The sequence below is a fragment of the Aotus nancymaae genome, unplaced genomic scaffold, assembly GCF_030222135.1.
Source record: "Aotus nancymaae isolate 86718 unplaced genomic scaffold, 86718_ANA_hifiasm-v0.15.2.pri h1tg000064l_1, whole genome shotgun sequence".
NCBI lineage: Eukaryota > Metazoa > Chordata > Mammalia > Primates > Aotidae > Aotus > Aotus nancymaae.
The window spans coordinates 13,376,367-13,395,360 of record NW_026988479.1 but is presented as its reverse complement, the minus strand read 5'-3'; the positions used below and the strand labels follow the sequence as shown (position 1 = coordinate 13,395,360).

At 42.9% G+C, this 18,994-nt stretch overlaps 1 protein-coding gene across 2 annotated transcripts in view; it reads right to left on the bottom strand.

The window, feature by feature from the left end:
• Nucleotides 1-18,994, bottom strand: part of KDM3B (lysine demethylase 3B) — a 78,907-nt gene that overhangs the window by 59,342 nt on the left and 571 nt on the right. The gene's annotated exons all lie outside the window — the stretch shown is intronic.

Genomic DNA, 18,994 nt, shown 5'->3' with positions numbered 1-18,994 from the left:
GGCTTTCTATATAAATTCTGACTTCTGAACATGAGTCAACACAGCACCAAAAGCTACATATGCGGCCGGGTGCAGGGGCTCACATTTTGGGAGAGCGAGGCGGGTGGATCACGGGGTCAGGAGTTCAAGACCAGTCTGGCCAAGATGGTAAAACCCTGTCTCTACTAAAAATACAAAAATTAGCCAGGCGTGGTGGCAGTTGCCTGTAATCCAAGCTCCTCGGGAGGCTGAGGCAGAGAATTGCTTCAACCCAGGAGGCAGAGGTTGCAGTAAGCCGAGATGGCAGCACTGCACTCCAGCCTGGGTGACAGAGTGAGACTCCAACTAAAAATAAAAATTAAAAAAGCTACATATGCATATAGATTATCACTATTTATAACAGATATGCCCAGAGCCTAATATATAGCTGGTCACAAAACGGCCGGAGTATTTATTTATGTCCCCTCAATCAACAAAGGATTTCTGTTGGCTTTTGGGAAACACACTGGCACGATCTTGGATCACTGCAACGATCTTGGATCACTGCAACCTCCGCCTTCTGGGTTCAAGCGATTCTCCTGCCACAGACTCCCGAATGGTTGGGACTATAGGTGTGCACCACCACACCCAGCTAATTTTTGCATTTTTTGTAGAGATGGGATTTTGCCATGTTGGCCAGGCTGGTCTCGAGTTCCTGGCTTCAGCTGATCCACCCGCCTTGGCCTCCCAAAGTGCTGGGATTACAAGGCATGAGCCACTGCGCCTGGCCTGTGTGACATATGTAATTAATAAATATCAAATTCAGGCCAGGCACCATGGATCACCTGAGGTCAGGAGTTCAAGACCAGCCTGGTCAACATGGTGAAACGCCATCTCTACTAAAAATACAAAAATTAGCCAGGTGTGGTGGCTTGCGGCTATAGTCCCAGCTACTCAGGAAGCTGAGGCAGGAGAATTGCTTGAACCTGGGAGACAGAGGTTGCAGTGAGCCGAGATCATGCCACTGCACTCCAGTCTGAAGCAAGGCTCTGTCTCAAAAAAAAAAAAAAAAAAAAAAATCACATTCATTAAAATTGTTATGTGTATTTTACCACAGTGAAAAAAATTTTAAGAAAAATATTACTGAATTCATAATAGCTTTTATTGGTATATATGTTCTCATGTAACCAACATAAGAATTATAATATGAAATTTCAGGAAATTTATACTTGAAAAGTATAGAACCATAGCTCAGTAGCCTACCATTTAGCTTAATCTCTTCACAGGCAACAAATACTTGTGAACTGAAGTGCATTGCTGAAAAGTTATCACAGAAGTTAAATTCATTATCAAAGTCTAGCTTTATTATCTATAATACTCCAAGTAAGCTTCATTTCTACTTAATAAAAAGATGTAGATGAGGCCGGGTGTGGTGGCTCAGGCCTGTAATCCCAGCACTTTGAGAGGCCGAGGCAGGCAGATCACAAGGTCAGATGTGCAAGACCAGCCTGGTCAACATGGTGAAACTCTGTCTCTACTTAAAATACAAAAATTAGCTGGACGTGGTGGCGGGCACCTGTAGTCTCAGCTACTCGGGAGGCTGGGGCAGGAGAACTGCTTGAACCTAGAAAGCAGAGGTTGCAATGAGCCGAGATTGCGCCACTGCACTCTAGCCTGGGCGACAGAGCAAGACTCTGTCTCAAAACAAACAAACAAACAAACAAGATGAGGATGCAAGGCTCAGAAAAGAGAAGAATGATTTTTACAAAGAAAAAAGCAGGACAGAACACTGAACTGCACCATATTTAACATATAAATAGGCTCATTCATAGATACATATATGTTGTAGGGGAATAAGACAGTCCCTGCCTTCAAGTAACTTGCAACTGGAAAGAGAGAGAGATATATTCAAACTCACATTTAAGTGCAGACTCAGGCACCAAGAAAGGCAGCATAATGTACAAGGCTTGGAGCTCATGTTCCAGGAGGCCTGAATTAAGTGTCTCAGTTCTACTCTCTTACAAAACTTCGGCTGGGGGTGGTGGCTCATGCCTGTAATCCCAGAACTTTGGGAGACCGAGGCAGGTGGATCACCTGAGGTCACGAGTTCAAGACCAGCCTGACCAACAAGGAAAAACCCCCATCTCTACTAAAAACACAAAATTAGCTGAGGGCTACTAAAGAGTCCTAAGACCAAAGCAAAGAAAAAGAAAAAGAAAAAAAAAATACAAAATTAGCTGGGTGTGGTAGCACATGCCTGTAATCCCAGATACTCGAGAGGTTGAGGCAAGAGAATCGCTTGAACCCAGGAGGCAGAGGTTGCAGTGCGCTGATATCGCACCATCGCACTCCCTGCTGCGCAACAAGAGCGAAACTCCATCTAAAAAAAAAAAAACTTGGACAACTTACTTTTCTCTCCTCAAACCTTAGTTTCCTCTTTTGTGATATGACACACCTTTCTTACCTCATGGATTGGTTGTGAAAATTAAATAAACAGATTCGAAAGCACTTTGGTCCACTGTAAAGCACTATTGGGGCAGTAACATGTCACAGGATAAATAGAAATAGGGTAAAATAAAGTATGGTGGGTATTCAGAGGCATAAGATCAGTTCAGATGTGCAGAGGAACTGATAGAGGGTGAGGACAACAAAAGCCCCAGTTAAGTTCTATGATGGCCAGGAACTATTTAACACACTTGGGGAGGAAGCAGTGGTAAATGAGGCAAAAAAGGCTAAGAGTACATGTGGAAGACCTTGAATACTTGGATAAAAGATTAGGGCTTCATCTAGCTGCCAAAAGGAAGTGTGGGTGTGTATATGCAACTATCATTAAAAGGTTTGTGTGTGTGTATACAGTGGGGCAGTAGTGAGTGTTCTTACATGACCCAGAGTTGGGGGTAGTAACATGAGGAAGGAATTGACTTTGTGCTTGTGAGAATACAAGAGCCCTGTCCCTATCACAAAGCTTGATGACTGGCTGGATGTAGGAGTACGGGAGAATTAAAAAAAGACTTTGATTTTGAACCAGAGAAAAGAAGTGCTGCCATTACAAATATGTACTGATGTCAGGAGATAATGGCTGGAGGACAGACAAGACCTTGCAAACCATGAAAAGCAGCCTGGAACGTTCAATGCACAGGTTGGATCTGATCCTAAGTGAAACAGTACTCTACCAGGTATCCTCAGAAAACCAGAGGTTGAGACTCCAAAGTAACTGATTGCTAGGTGCCATGATGTATAGGTCTAATCTGCCAGCTCACTGCAACCTCTGCCTCCTGGCTTCAAGCGATTCTCCTGCCTCAGCCTCCTAAGTAGGTGGAACTACAAGTGCGCACCACCACGCCCAGCTAATTTTTTTTTTTAATGTTCGTAGAGACAGGGTTTCACCGTGTTGGCCAGGATGGTCTCAATCAACTGACCTTGTGATCTGCCTGCCTCGGCCTCCCAAAGTGCTTCAATTACAGGCATAGGCCACCAAGGCCAGCCTAAAAAAGTTCTTTAAAAATCAAATAAAGCCGAGTGCGGTGGCTCACACCTGTAATCCCAGCATTTTGGGAGGCCAAGGCGGGCGGATCGCGAGGTCAGCAGTTCAAGACCAGCCTAACCAACATGGAGAAACCCTGTCCCTACTAAAAATACAAAAAATTAGCTGGGAGTGGTGGTGCATGCAAGTAATCTCTGTTACTCAGGAGGCGAGGCAGAAGAATCGCTTGAAGCCAGGAGGCGGAGGTTGCCATGAGCCGAAGTCATGCCATTGTATTCCAGCCTGGGCAACAAGTTTTTTTTTCAAACTCGGTCTCAAAAAAAAAAAAAAAAAAATCAAATAAATTACCATAAGTTTGACAAAATCAGACGGTAGTAATCTAAGTGATATGGGGCTTCTTGTTTGTCATGTAATCATCAGTTTGGATTCTGGCTGTCCTCAAGGCCATTCTTACTGTAATTAATATTATTCATTTATTCACTCTCTCAACAAAACAAAAACAGAATGCCTCTTCTAAGTGTTAAAACTGGCACTCTGAATAAAGAGATCTCCAAACAGGCTTTGTGTAAGCAATGTGGCCTATTATTCACCTGGGTGCAAGGAGGCTGAGGCCGAAAAGGGCGTCAGCGAAGTGGGATGGGATAGGAGTTGGGTTTTATACGTTTGGGATGAACAGTGGAAAGTTACGGAAGTTAAAGTTGGCGGTTTTTTGCAAGCTGGGAGGGGGTCATAGGGTGTGGAGTTAGGAGGTTGGGCCAAGGTCAGTTACAAAGTCCAATGGCCTTCTCAATTGAAGCTGGAATAAGAAACAATAATGTCTCAGGTTAGTTAGGCGGCACAGGGGTTGATCGTTCTTCCTTCAAGCTACTTCAGGTTTTCTAATTCTGGAAGGCCCTCCAGAGGTGTACGTGCGGTTCAAGGGGGTCACTGTGCGGTTCATGAGGGATGCCATGCGGTCCAAGGCGCAGTCAGACCTTATGTGAAGCACTTGCCAGGGCCAAGAATATCAAGGTAAATGAGGTAGCAACTTGATAGTAGGGACTCACACCCTAGATGACCCCAACAGAGAGGTACAGAAATTATTACAGTGCAAAGTAATCAGGGGAATAATAAAGATTTGAATAGGCTATGTTAGGTTAAACAAGCCATATGCCTTGGGAAACCAGAACAGTTTCACAGAAGAGGTAGTAGTATACATCCTGGGTCTTAAAGGACAAGCTGCATCCTTCTGGCAGAAAAAAGAAGGAAAGGCTTTCCAGTGGGTGCAAAGGCAGAGAAAAGTGAAAGATCAAGTGTTTTGGGAGTAGCAGGAAGAGGACAGTAAGTAAGCTGTGAAAAGCAGCACTTTGGGAGGCCAAGGCAGGTGGATCATGAAGTCAGGAGTTCAAGACCAGCCTGGCCAACATGGTGAAACCCCATCTCTACTAAAAATACAAAAATTACCTGGCATGGTGGCACAAGTTGCGGTGAGTTGAGATCACCCCACTGCACTCCAGCCTGAGTGACAGAGCGAGACTCCATCTCGACAACAACAGAAAAGCTCTGCCTGGTTGAAAAATTGAAACCTGTTGACAAAGATGTTGTTTGGCCAGGAGTGTTTGTTTGTTTGTAATGTGCATTTGAATATCTTTAGGCAGCATATGCACTCTCCCCACTATACGTTTTGATCTGTCACCCAGCTGTTTCTCACAAGTCTGGTTCCTCCCAAGACCTATCTGAGTTTATGTTGCCTTTTTAGGCCTTGAAGGAGGCACTGACAGTTTTAAAGGTGGTGGGGAGACCTGGTAAAATATGTTTCAGAAAAATAATGGGAGTCAGGCACAGTGGCTGATGCCTGTAATCCCAACACTTTGGGAGGCTGAGGTGAGAGGATCACTTGAGCCTAGGAGTTCAAGACCATTGTTGGTAACATAGTGATACCTTGTCTTTACAAAACTAAAAAATTAGCTGGGCATAGTGGGTGTACACCTATAAGTCTCAGCTACTTGGGAGTCTGAGGTAGGAGGACTGCTTGAGCCCAGAAAGTCAGAGCTACAGTGAACTATGATCAAGCCACCGCACTCTAGCCTGAACAACAGTGAGACTCCATCTCAAAAAAAAAAAAAAAGGAAAGAAAAAGGAAAAAAAAAGAAAGAAAGGGGGTTAGTTCTCAACACACCCTAAATAGAAAATCAAAACAGAAATAATAAAGTTTAAATAGGAAATCAAAACAGAAATTATAAAGCATTTTATACTCAGGTAAAGAACTAAAATACAACTTATTCTATGGAATAAAAGGAATTTAAAAAAATGAGACTATCTAATAACCTAATGTGGAAAGATCACTGAGGGAAAAAAGCAAGTTGCAGATTATTTGGGGGGAGGGGATTGTGAGTGAGAGGGTTGGGATGAGAGAGTGAACAGTCTTTTAGCCTCTTCAGTAAATGTTTGGTGTTTTTTTTTTTTAAAGAATTTATTTATTTGAGACAGAGTATCACTCAGTCACCCAGGCTGGAGTGCAGTGGCCCAATCTCGGTTCACAGCAATCTCCGCCTCTGAGGTTCAAGCAATTTTGTGCCTCAGCCTCCCAAGTAGCTGGGATTACACGCACGCACCACCATGCCCAGCTAATTTTTGTATTTTTAAGAGACAGGGTTTCGCTATGTTGGCCAGGCTGGTCTCGAACTCCTGAACTCAAGTGATCCGCCTGCCTTGGCCTCCCAAAGTGCTGGGATTACAAGCATAAGCCACTGTGCCTGGCCTAAAAAAACGTATTCATGATTTTTTTTTTTAAAGGAAAGAATTGTCTTTGGGGTCAGGTTGGAAGATAAATTATGAAGGGAAGAAACTAGAAGCAGGGAGACCAATTACAAAGCATGAATAACCCAATTAAAAGACCTAAGCCAATAAGAATACTGTATGAATGGAAAGTATATTTGAGAAATTAGAGATAAAAACAGGATATGGTGATGACTGTGAGATCGTAAAGGAAATCAAAGATAACTTTCCAAGGTTCCTAAATTTTCCAACTTTCCTACCTATACTCCAAACAAAATGTGAACTCTGTTAAAAAAATTTTTACACAACTGTGGGATATCTTGTCAAGGTGGGGGAAAATGCATAAGTAGAATACCTCTGTTTTCAAATAAAAAATAATTTTCTCTTTACAGTTTCTTTCTCAAGAGATAGCTTTCTACCAATTATCCCCAAATTTTTCTACTTTCTAACATCCTGAATAAATTAGTGAAGTACATGGGAACAACAGAAATAATCTGAATAAAAACTCAAGCACTTACAGTGCTTTCAGGGGCTGGGGAATCACAAAGATGCGAATTTGCATCCCACCTCTCCCATTTCTTAACTGTGTAGCCTGGAGCAAGTTACTTTAGCCTCTTTGAGCCTCACTTCCTTTGCCTATAAATAGGGACAATAAAGACCTCTAAGGATTGCCTGTAGGATTACACGAAATAAAGACTTAAAATGCGTAGCAGAATACGGGCTCCAGATAAATGCTTACTCCTTTAGCAAACTCAGGTTAGAGTAAAAATTGGGATGACTTTTTAAAAACTGATACATATCAAGAATCTTAAACATGTACATACTCAATATCTATCATACCACTCTAGATCATAATCCTAGTAAATAACCCTAAAGGGCCAGGTGCTGTAGCCCACGCCTGTAATCCCAGTACTTTTCGATGCTGAGGTGGGAGGATCACCTGAGGTCAGGAGACCAGCCTGGCCAACATGGTGAAACCCTGTCTCTACTAAAAATACAAAATTAGCTGGGAGTGGTGGCGCATGCCTGTAATCCCAGCTACTCAGGAGGCTGAGACAGGAGAATTGCTTGAACCCGGGAGGTGGAGGTTGTGATGAGCTGAGATTGTGCCACTGCACTCCAGCCTGGGCAATAAGAGCGAAATTCCATCTCAGGGAAAAAAAAAAAAAAAAAAGAAAGGAATAATAATAATAATTATAAAAAACCCTAAACAGGCTGGGTGTCGTAGCTCACACCTGTAATCCCAGCACCTTGGGAGGCCAGGGTGGGTGGATCACAAGGTCAGGAGTTCAAGAGCAGCCTGGCCAATATGGCAAAACCCGTCTCTACTAGAAATACAAAAGTTAGCCAGGCATGGTGGCACGAGCCTGTAATCCCAGCTACTTGGGAGGCTGAGGCTACAGTGAGCTGAGATTGTGCCATTGCTTTTCAGCTGGGGCAACAAGAGCAAGACTCCGTCTCAAAAAAACAAACAAAAAAAACCCCTAAACACTAAAAAGGTTTTATTCACAAAAATGCTCACCATGGCATTATAGATAAAGCCTAAAATCTGAAACAACTAATAGCCAACAAAGGGGAAGAGCTAAATTACTTAGCTAAAAAACTTTACATTCATAAAATTACATTCAAATTCCTTGCAGAGCATTATTGTTTTCTTTTGGGTTGTGCAAGTAATACATCAGTTACCTGTGGAAAATACAGAAAAGCACGAAAAAAATTAAAATCACCTATAAAATGAAGAATTTTTAGTAAAAAAGAAAAATAACAGACTGGGCATGGTGGCTTACACCTGTAATCCCAGCACTCTGGGAGGCCAAGGTAGGCAGATCACGTATGGACAGGTGTTTGAGAACAGCTTGATCAACGTGGCAAAATACCATCTCTACTAAAAATACAAAAATTAGCCGGGCATGGTGGTGTACCACCTGTAACCCCAGCTACTCAGGAGGCTGAGGGAGGAAAATGGCTTGAAGTCAGGAGGCAGAAATTGCAGTGAGCCAAGATCGTGCCACTGCACTCCAGCCTGGGCGACAGAGTGAGACTCTGTCTCAAAAAAACAAACAACAACAACAAAAAAACCCCAGAAAATATCTGCCACATTAAATGAAAAAGCATGACTCAAAATTAAAACTACAGTATGAGGCCGGGCACGGTGGCTCACGCCTGTAATCCCAGAACTTTGGGAGACCGAGGCAGGTGGATCATCTGAGTTCAGGAGTTCAAGATCAACCTGGCCAACATGGTGAAACCCCGTCTCAGCCAGGCGTGGTGGCTCACGCCTATAATCCCAGCACTTTGGGAGGCTGAGGCGGGTGGATCACGAGGTCAAGAGATTGAGACCATCCTGGTCAACAAGGTGAAACCCCGTCTCTACTAAAAAATACAAAAATTAGCTGGGCATGGTGGTGCACGCCTGTAGTCCCAGCTACTCGGGAGGCTGAGGCAGGAGAACTGCTTGAACCCAGGAGGCGGAGGTTGCGGTGAGCCGAGATCGCACCATTGCACTCCAGCCTGGGTAACAAGAACAAAACTCCGTCTCAAAAAAAAAAAAAGAAAAGAAACTCCGTTAAAAAAAAAAAAAAGAAACTCCGTAATCCCAGCTACTCAGGAAGCTGAGGCAGGAGAATCACTTGAACCCAGGAGGTGGAGGTTGCAGTGAGCCAAGATCATGCCACTGCACTCCAGCCTGGGCAACAAGGGTGAAACTCCATCTCAAAAAGAAAAAAATAAATAAAAATAAAAATGCACTATGAATTCAACTATACTTAAAAAAAATCCTAAAAACAGCTTAGATTACATATCAAAATATAATGAGTACTTTATAACAGATTGTAAGACTACAAGGTGTAGTTTTTTCTTCTTAATATTATTAGAATAATTTCTACATTTTGTATAATAGGCATGCTTTACTTCAGAATCAGAAAAACAAAACACCAAATGCTTCAAATCTAAGAAAACAACTTAGATGCAAATCATAAAACCAAAGGCCAGTGTATCCTGGACTGGAGTTCCAATATCAAGATGACTCCAATATCAAGATGAAAAAATTAGTAGTGAGTCCATATCCATAAAAATATGTAAAAGAAAAAATTTAAAGATTATAAATATAACAGGGTGACAAAGTAGAAATTTCATAATAAATCAGAAGTGAACATCAGCCTAATAGGGGCTTCAAAATGTTCTACTTTTTTTAGACAGAGTGGTCAGGGAATAGAAAAGGAAAAAATAGAAAAATTCACATTTCCTGGTCTCCATGAATTTACAATCTAGCACAGTAGATAAGCAAGTGTGGAGGAAGGAAGATTTCCCTCTACTTTCTGAGGGTTAGGTGACTGAAATAAACTGACAGTGAGCAGTTTAAGAGAAGAAAAAGTATACAAATTTGTTACATATAGGGGGCATCACAAGAAAGAAAAATAAATACCAAGAACCCAGTAAGACTGAGAAGCTTTCTTATTCTATAGAAATTATAGAAATAATTTTTACATGATTATAGTATAAAATCATAGAAATAATTATATTTCTATATTTCTTATAGGCAACTTAGGGGAGAGTAAACCATATACATTATTCATTTATTTAAGATTGTGTGTGTGTGTGTGTGTGTGTGTGTGTGTGTGTGTGCAACTCCTGGGCTCAAGTGATCCTCCCTGTAGGTACACACCACTGCACCCAGCTTAGTAAATGATTCTTGGGAAAGAAAAAAAAAACCGATGGGCCCTCAGAAGAACAGGTGACAGCTAAGGTTGTCCGTCTGCATGTGGTGTAGACCTCCAGTCTCATCTCCTATAACAGAAATTAATCTTCCCTGGTTGATGAGCTTACCAGGGAAGGTATTCATGACAAGAGTTCCTTCTCTCTTTTTTTTTTTTGCAGGCTGGAGTGCAGTGGTGCGATCCTGGCTCACTGCAACCTCTGCCTCCCATGTTCAAGCCATTCTTGTGCCTCACTAGCAGGGATTACGTGTGTCACCACACCCGGCTAATTTTTCTATTTTTTAGCAGAGATAGGGTTTCGTCCTGTTGGCCAGGCTGGTCTCGAACTCCTGGCCTCAAGTGATCCACCTGCCTTGGCCTCCCAAAGTGCTGAGATTACAGGCATGAGCCACAGCACTTGGCCTAGAGTTCCTTTTGGAGGATGTGTCTTTAGGTAGATGAAGGAAGTTCAGAGACAGCCCTCCAATAGCTGTTCCCCAAATGCCTTCAGTTTGAGGTCCAAAGCAGCATATTTTGGGGTGGTGTTTCCTGAACTTCTTCACAAGCTATACATCTTGCTACACATATCTGTAACAAGAAAAACTATCTATAATAAATATCCCCAAGTGCTAAAGGAACAAGGAGTAAAAACAACATGCTGGGGAATCAGAAAGGCTTTATAGGGTTTGTAGTTCCCAGAATGGATGGGCCTGAAGGATGGCCAGGCTTTCTTTTCTCTGTTTAGGATTTCAATGGATGATAGTATTAAAAGAAAAAGTTAAAGAGGGAACATAGCAACCGAAGCCAGAAAATACCAGGAAAGTGGAGGATCACCAAAATCAAGGCTGCTTGATTTAAACAGCCTTTCAGCAACACCAAATTTCCCTTGTCCAGTTCTTTGCACATCAAGGACTTTTCTTATCTGTAATTTGGTCTCCAGCGTAGAGCAGAAAGGGGTTCTATGCAGATCTCTGGATAGGTGTATCTCCCACTGTAAATTAATAACCTTGCATGTAGATTTACAATTCAGCCTCCAGAGTTTGGTTAGAGAGAATCAGTCCCCTAGAGCCTGATTACCTCTGAAGTCACGAAAAAAGGAAACACACACACACACACACACACACACACACACACACACGAAAAGGAGTTTCTGCTCTTGCAAACTGAAAGAGGTCACACTATCTGAGTCACTATTAATCAGGCAGGTTTTACCCACCTAGAGATCAAGAGCAAAAGACAATGCTTTCGCCTCAGGGGCAATAGAGATGGTACAGTGGAAAAGGCTTAAAAACCACTAACCCGTCAAAGGCAGTGGAAAACTGAGTAACAACAACAGGTGTTGCGTCCCCCAGGCCTTGTGGAAGCAAAGCCTACCCACCCCAGCTGTTGTAGAGAAAATCACAATGGAAAATGTCATGTTTCTTACCCACCATTTTGAGTCTGTTGGTGGAGGGGGAACCAAATAAACTAGAACAAGTTGGAGAAGAGATCCAGGAAGGTGTGTAATAAAAAAAGGGAATGAACCCCTGGCAGGTGGGAAGTTAGTGAAACAAGTCCCTTAGAATCAAATGGGAAATTAATGACCGAGCATGGTAGCTCATGGCTGTAATCCCAGCACTTTGGGAGGCCAAGCCAGGCAGATCACTTGAGGTCAGGAGTTCGAGACCAGCCAGGCCAACAGGGTGAAATCCTGTCTCTACTAAAAATACAAAAATTAGCTGGGCGTGTAATCCCAGCTACTCGGGAGGCTGAGGCAGGAGAATCGCTTGAACCTGGGAGATGGAGGTTGCAGTGAGCCAAGATTGTGCTACTACACTCCAGCCTGGGTGACAAAGTGAGACTCTGTCTCAAAAAAAGAAAAAGAAAAAATAAATAGAGCTATTAAAATTCTCTCTCACACACACAATCTTTTTTTAAAAAATCAACTCAACTATGTAAAGTGCTTGAGTGTCTGAAAAATTCAACCATGGCTCAGTGTTTCAAAAACAGACCTGCTGCTGTAAGGGGAGAGTTAAGGTGATGAGTGTGCTTAGAGAGGCTAACAATTAAACAGTATATATTCTTAAAGTGAAAAAGTACAATTTCGCCGGGCGCGGTGGCTCACGCCTGTAATCCCAGCACTTTGGGAGGCCGAGGCGGGTGGATCACGAGGTCAAGAGATCGAGACCATCCTGGTCAACATGGTGAAACCCCGTCTCTACTAAAAAATACAAAAAATTAGCTGGGCACGGTGGTGCGTGCCTGTAATCCCAGCTACTCAGGAGGCTGAGGCAGGAGAATTGCCTGAGCCCAGAAGGCGGAGGTTGCAGTGAGCCGAGATCACGCCATTGCACTCCAGCCTGGGTAACAAGAGCAAAACTCTGTCTCAAAAAAAAAAAAAAGTACAATTTCATTTTTATTTAAAGTTCTCTACACCATACCATACACAGATTCACAAAAACATATTCTATTTACATTAATAAACAGAGCATAAATATCAAGATATCACTCAGCGTTTTAACTTTTGGAATTATAAGTAATAAAATGACACAAACATTTTAAAAGCCATAAACTCCCATTTCAACTAGGGCTGAAATTCTGTTTGAACATAGGTAGCGAATAACAAATCATACACTGGAAATATGATAAATATGGTACTATCCTGGACCTGACTATAATTATTACATTATTTAGAAACAAAGTAGAGAGATATTTTAGAGTCTACCTACCCTACCCTGACAGAGGAAATGTTGGGTGGGGAGGTATAAAAAAAGAAGGCAGATACACTTTCACTCTTCCTGGAAGACTCTCAAATAGTAAAAAACATAGTGCTAGCCTAGACGTTGCTACAATTATTACATTATCTCTAATCAAAGGAAAGGAGTATTTTAGACTCCATCATTCCTTGAAATAGAGATGAAAGATTAAGGAAGAAAAAAAATAGGGCAGATTTTCACTTCTCTGCTAAGTTCTGGATAAATGAGATGACTATGATACACATTCAAAATCAAGTGATACTACACTTAGAGCACCATTTAATTGTACCATACAGAAAGAAAAGGATGGTTTACCTAATAAAATTAGTGTTGCCACAATTGGTTACTCAGCAGAAAACAAATCAGGTCCCCCAATTTCACTTGCCAATTACAAAAATATTTCAGGCCAAGTGCAGTGGCTCATGCCTGTAATCCTAGCACTTTGAGAGGCCGAGGTGGGAGGTGGAGGATCACCTAAGGCCAGGAGTTTGAAACTACCTTAGGAAAAATTGCAAGACCCAGTCTCTACCAAAAAAAAAAAAAAAAAGGTGGGGTGTGGAGGCTCACCTGTAATCCCAGTACTTTGGGAGGCCGTGACAGACAGATCAACTGAGGTTAGGCGTTTAAGACTAGCCTGGCTAACATGGCGAAATCCTGTCTCTACTAAAAATACAAAAATTAGCTGGGCATGGTGCACGCACCTGTCATCACAACTATTCAGGAGACTGAGGCAGGAGAATCACTTGAACTCTTGAGGCAGAGGTTCCAGTGAGCCAAGACCACACCACTGCACTCCAGCCTGGGTGACAGAGTGAGATTCTGTCTCAAAAAAAAAAAAAAATGCTGAGTGGTGCTGTGCACCTATAGTCCCAGCTACTCAGGAAGCTGAGGCAGGAGGACCAATTGAGTGCAGAAATTTGAGGCTGCAGTGAGCTATGATTGCACCACTGTACTCCAGCCTGGGTGACAAATAAAACCATCAAAAAAAAAAAAAAAAAATCCTGCCAGGCATGGTGGCTCACGCCTGTAATCTCAGCACTTTGGGACGCTGAAGTGGGCAGATCACGTGAGATGAGGAGTTCAAGACCAGCCGGGCCAACATGGTGAAACCCTGTCTCTACTAAAAATACAAAAATTAGCCAGGCGTGGTGGGCACCTGTAATCCCAGCTATTTGGGAGGCTGAGGCAAGAGAATTGCTTGAACCCAGGAGGCGGAAGTTGCAGTGAGCCGAGATTGCACCATTGCACTCCAGCCTGGACCACAAGAATGAAACTCCCATCTCAAAAAAGAAAAAAATTCCATTCCAGGCCAGGCACAGCGGCTCATGCCTGTAATCCCAGCACTTTGGGAGGCTGAGATGGGTGGATCACGTGAGGTCAGGAATTCAAGACCAGCCTGGCCAACATGGCGAAACCCAATCTCTAATAGGAATACGAAAATTAGCCAGGCATGGTGGTGCACGCCTGTAGCCCCAGCTACTTGAGAGGCTGAGGCAGAAGAATTCCTTTAACCTAGGAGGCAGACGTTGCAGTGAGCTGAGATCACACCACTGCATCCCAGCCTGGGCAACAGAGTGAGACTCCATCTCAAAATAAATACATAAAAATAAAAAATAAATTCCAGATAGACCAAAGATCTAAAAGTAAAAATAAACAAATAAACATGTTGGCTGGGCATGGTGGTTCACACCTGTAATCCCAACACTGGGAGGCCAAAGCAGGAAGATTGCTTGAGCCCAAGAGCTCCAGACCAACCTGGGCAACATGGCGAAACCCCATCTCTACAACAAATACAAAAATTAGCCAGCCTGGTGGTGCACACCTGTAGTCCCTGGGAGGATCGCTTGAGCCCAGGAGGCAGAGGTTGCAAAGAGCTGTAATCATGTGGCTGCACTGCAGCCTGGGACACAGAACAAGACTCTCTCAAAAACAAAACAAACAAAAAGAGGCCTGATAATTCTGATAACATAACATTCTTATTTTTCTGTATGCAAAGCAACCCATTAAAAAAAGTCAAGAGACAGGCTAGGCGGGCGGTGATTCAGGGCTGTAATCCCAACACTTTTTGAGGCCCAGAAGGGCAGACGACAAGGTCAGGAGATCAAGACCATCCTGGCTAACATGGTGAAACCCTATCTCTACTAAAACTATAAAAAATTAGCTGGGCCGGGCACGGTGGCTCACGCCTGTAATCCCAGCACTTTGGGAGGCCGAGGCGGGTGGATCACGAGGTCAAGAGATCGAGACTATCCTGGTCAACATGGTGAAACCCCGTCTCTACTAAAAATACAAAAAATTAGCTGGGCATAGTGGCGCATGCCTGTAATCCCAGCTACTCAGGAGGCTGAGGCAGAAGAATTGCCTGAACCCAGGAGACGGAGGTTGCAGTGAGCCGAGATCGCGCCAGGGTAACAAGAGTGAAACTCTGTCTCAAAAAAAAAAAAAAAAAAAAAAAAAATTAGCTGGGCATGGTGGCACACGCCTGTAGTCCTAGCTAATCAGGAGGCTGAGGCAGGAGAATCGCTTGAACCCAGGAGGCGGAGGCTGCAGTGAGCCCAGATCCAGCCACTGCACTCCAGCCTGGGCGACAGAGCTAGACTCCATCTCAACAACAGCAACAAAAAAAGTCAAGAGACAAATGAAAGAAAATACAACCCATTACACAGGTAAAGGAGTTAATATCCATGCATACAGAACTTGCAGAGAGTGATAAAACAACCCCTATTTTTCTCAAATGAGAAAAAGAGATCCATAAGCAACAAATAAAAAAGTCAGTACACACAGAAAAAAAAGACAAATAGTCATGAAAATGCTGGACACTGTTTTTCACCCAGCAGATTGGCAAAAATGAAAAAGACTGATAATACCAGTCATGGCAAGGGTAAAGAGAAACAAGCACTTTACTGTTGGTGGGAGTATGAAATGTTCTACTCCTACTGAAAAATAACCTGGCATTATCTAATACGATAAAAAATACATATACTTCTTTTTTTTTCTTGAGACAGAGTCTCACTGTGTCACCCAGGCTGGAGTGCAATGGCGCAATCTCGGCTCACTGCAACCTCCGCCTCCCAGGTTCAAGCGATTCTCCTGCCTCAGCCTCCTGAGTAGCTGGGATTACAGGCGCGTGCCACTGTGCCCAGCTAATTTTTGTATTTTTAGTAGAGACGGGGTTTCAACATTCTGGCCAGGCTGGTCTCGAACTCCTGACCTTGTGATCCACCCGCCTCAGCCTCCCAAAGTGCTGGGATTACAGGCATGAGCCACCGCGCCCGGCTTCTTACATATACTTCTTAACTAAACATTTCAATCCTGAATTGCTAAACTACAGAAATAAAACGTGGATTACATAAAAATAAGTGTACAAGTAGATTAATGACAGTATTATCTATACTGCCAAAAAACTTTAGATAACCTGAATGTCCATTAACAGGAGGAATAACTGAATAATACGGTAGATCTATTTAGTCTACGGAATATAAGGGAGTTACCAAAAATGATAAGTAAATCTGTAAGTATTGATCCCCATGGTATACTCTCAAACGATAAAAAGGCAGGGTGCAAACATTGTGGAGTATGACACCATTTGCTAAAAAAGAAAACTTTGTGGGCCGGGCGCGGTGGCTCAAGCCTGTAATCCCAGCACTTTGGGAGGCGGAGGCGGGTGGATCACAAGGTCAAGAGATCGAGACCATCCTGGTCAACATGGTGAAACCCCGTCTCTACTAACACAAAAAATTAGCTGGGCATGGTGGCGCGTGCCTGTAATCCCAGCTACTCAGGAGGCTGAGGCAGGAGAATTGCCTGAATCCAGGAGGCGGAGGTTGCGGTGAGCCGAGATCGCGCCATTGCACTCCAGCCTGGGTAACAAGAGCGAAACTCCGTGCTTTGCTTTTACAAAAAAAAAAAAAAAAAGGAAAAATCCATTTTTTGGGGCGTCTATTTTATCTATGATACCCATAAATGTGACCAAGGTCTCTGCAACTTACGTGGGCCAATAATGATTTAGGAACACAAAGAGGACATCAGATTAGGAAATGAAGAGCCAGAGATAAATGCATAAAAACCCAATAAACTAATTAAAAGAAAAATAAAAGGCCATTTTAAAACACAAATAAAACTACTATGCCATGAGAAAAAGGGGAAAGGCTGTTGTCCTGCCTTGACTAAATCTGAGTAGTTATTTGTCAGCAGAGCTTTGCTGGTGAAGATGTCCATCTATCAGACCCTTATTAACAAAAATTCCAATCAACAGGATCCTGACTCCTTTTTTTCACCTTTCATCTTAAGGTAGCACTTGGCTTTGTTACTATTTTCCAAAAAAAAAAGTTTCATTAAATGGATCAGTACTATATTTTATAGCATATCTGAATCAAAATGTATTTACAAAGAGTATATTCGTAGAGCCTAAAATTGAGAAGTGTGTTTTCAATCACTTCAGAAACTCATTCATGCAACCCTCAATTACTCATCCTTAAAAGGGGGCGCCCTGCTAGGCTTTACTCAAAACCAAGCATGCCTGAAAACATGTTAAACATAACTGAATGAAAATCTGCCCAATCACAGGCCAGCTGCTTGCAAACTCCACCCTAGAGTACGGGAAGAACACTTTTGATTGGAAGACAGTTGTGTTTACTACCGTGTGTGGTGCAAATTGGAAAGGTCCACATGCCCACGGTCCAAAGGAAATCTCTTTAACGAGAAAGAAAAACAAAACGGCCCGTTCTCATCCTACACTAGTCATTGTCATTAATAGAACCTCAACAAAACAGCAATTCTTGAACAATTTTGCAAGCTGGTGAAAAAAAATCTAAAGGCTCTGAGTTTTGGTCTGGCTGTTTTCTCATCTATGTCACTGTATATACATGTAAGACAAGCATAAACGTATTCCCAAAATACAAACCTGCCTTTGCCTCTATATTCACACAGCCCCAAGCAAGACCTCAACATAGTTGTAATGTTCTTAGCTTTAATGTCCAAGAATCACTGCAACTTTTTACTTGGTTTGAGAACCCAGTTCCATGGGCTCAGTGGTATAATTATTTATTTAGCTTAGTGGGTGTCCAGCAAGGAAGTGAGCTTCAAAAACCTCTGCCCTTAGGGAGCACAGCAAACAACAAAGTGATTGGGGAGCCATTTCAGGTGCAGAGCTCATTAGCAATTCATCTGATGGAGGAAACGAGACGACCATTGTAAAAACCAGAAAATAAATCCCAACGAATAGCTAGGGCAAACTAGGCCTTAGGTCAAAGTATGCATATAACAGTGGATCTTAAGTATGTTTTGCCTCCAAGGGGTAGAATGAATCTGAAATGGACACTTCTTTTCCCATCCCAGCCATCTTTTAAAGAAAGTGCAGAGGACTAGAGATCCAAATCCCAGTCTTAATCATCATTCCATCCCCTTATCTTTTTTCTACCTTTTTGCAAATTTGCGCCACCGAGGCCTCATAAACGTCCTAGCAGCGTTTCTTATAGAGCATGAAGAAAGATCAAAGCAAATGAACTCAAGCAGCAGAAGCAAAGCCTAAGCCATCCACAAGCCAAAAAGAAAAAAGAAAAATCCATAAAGCTTGTATATTAGTAAAAAAGGACAATGTAACACTGTTGATAAATAGGAAGAAAAATGAACATCAGAAACCTACAACATTACTTCCAAATCTCACAAATTGCGTTCTCGTTTATATCTGCAGAAACAAGTTCATTAAGAAAATTTGCTTTCTGCTTGATCTATTACATTCCAAAAGAACGCCCCCCAACCGGCACACACACCATTTTTCATAGCCTTATCTCACCAGAGAAGCTAGGGCCCCTAACAAAATGAGGAAATAAAGTGGCTTGACAAAACTTAAACACTATATTTTGCCGCCACATTAACGAGAATAACACATCATGATCGCGAATGCTGGTTAAGTTGTATGACTGAACAACTTTAATCACAAAACACACCAAGGCAAGCATTCAAAAGGGGCCAAGCCCAAACACAAAGTTTCAAAACAAAACCTCTCCCAAGGTTGGGGGAGTAGCTGAGCTAGGAGCAAAAAGCACCACCCAGCAGCCCCGTTCGGCTACTAAGAAAGATCTCAAACTTATCAAAAACAGCCACAACTGCAGCTCCTGTCACCCAGAAACGTAAGAGAGGAGAGCTTGAGACAGTGCCGAGAGCTGGCCTTTCTGGAGACCGCCAGGCCGAGCCCAGCTCAGACAAGGAGGAAGTAACTGCCAGATAAAAAAGCCCCGAAGAGCTCCAACTGCAGCCTCCGTGCCTCCCACAGCTGCCCACATTCCCGCCCCACGCGGGGCTCTGGGAGAAAAGGAACAGGGCGCAGGTCTCCTGGGAGAGGCTGGGGACCACAGGTCCGCGTC